This window comes from Vigna radiata, chromosome 9 (assembly GCF_000741045.1).
Source record: "Vigna radiata var. radiata cultivar VC1973A chromosome 9, Vradiata_ver6, whole genome shotgun sequence".
NCBI lineage: Eukaryota > Viridiplantae > Streptophyta > Magnoliopsida > Fabales > Fabaceae > Vigna > Vigna radiata.
The window spans coordinates 20,071,701-20,072,857 of NC_028359.1; the positions used below are offsets into that span (position 1 = coordinate 20,071,701).

The 1,157-nt window shown below is 38.1% G+C and overlaps 1 pseudogene; it reads left to right on the forward strand.

Moving 5' to 3' along the window:
- The first annotated feature begins 441 nt into the window (after positions 1-441).
- LOC106773498 overlaps positions 442-1,157 on the forward strand; it is a 6,003-nt pseudogene continuing 5,287 nt past the window's right edge.

Sequence of the window (1,157 nt, forward strand, 5' to 3'; positions counted from 1 at the left end):
CGCGAGAAAACTTAAAATACCTACAAATCATCAATTGATGATAGAGGGTAGTTTCTTAGAACATGCATTGGGTTAAGAATTGAGGGAAAATACTTAGAAGCTACATGCAACTATATTTATTGCATGATCACAACTCCAAAATACACCGAGAAAAGGAAGAGTACCTACCGGTTGAAGAAATGGGAAGTTGATCGATGAAAACAAGGCCTGTTATGTTGTGCTTGCTAGAGCACCACCTGATCAGAAGTTCATTGGCTCAATGAAGAAAGAAATTTGGGGAGAGAATAGAGGAGAGAAAAGAGGTTGTTGTGAAGGTGGATACAATGTTTTTAGAACTGGGAAACATTTGAACAAAATGCTTTTATACTCTTTAACCCTTTTTCTGAAATTCTTAAATGTTCAACTCCAACTACTTACTGGCACGTATCCACTTCCTAAACAATTCTTTTGCAGTCTTTACACTACTACACTATGCTGAGAGCAAGGGTTCAGTTGTTGCTGGGAATTCTTTTCCTGGCATCACTTTCTGTCTCTTTCGGCATTGTCCACCGGGAGCACCAAGAGAGCCAAGAAGAGTCTGATTCAAGAGGACAAAATAACCCCTTCTACTTCANCTCCNACAGGAGGTTCCACACTNTATTCAAAAACCAATATGGTCATCTTCGGGTCNNNCACAGGTTCGACCAACGCTCAAAACAAATTCAGAATCTTGAAAACTACCGTGTCGTAGAGTTCAAGTCCAAACCCAACACCCTCCTTCTTCCTCACCATGCTGATGCCGATTTCCTCCTAGTCATCCTTAATGGTAAGTAATTAACTAATCACTACTCACTCAACATCATTACACTTGCTTCTCCTACACCAATGATATGTTAATCAATTTGTTAATTACCAGGGAGAGCGATATTCACTTTGGTGAACCCTGACGATAGAGACTCCTACATTCTTGAGCAAGGCCATGCTCAGAAAATCCCTGCAGGAACCACTTTCTTTTTGGTTGACCCTAACGACAACGAAAATCTCAGAATAATCAAACTCGCCATACCTGTTGTTACAAAATAAGAAAGAATGAAATATTGTATTTCTTATTCAATGATAAGGAGAGAGTACAATTGATATATATATATATATATATATATATATATATATATATATAT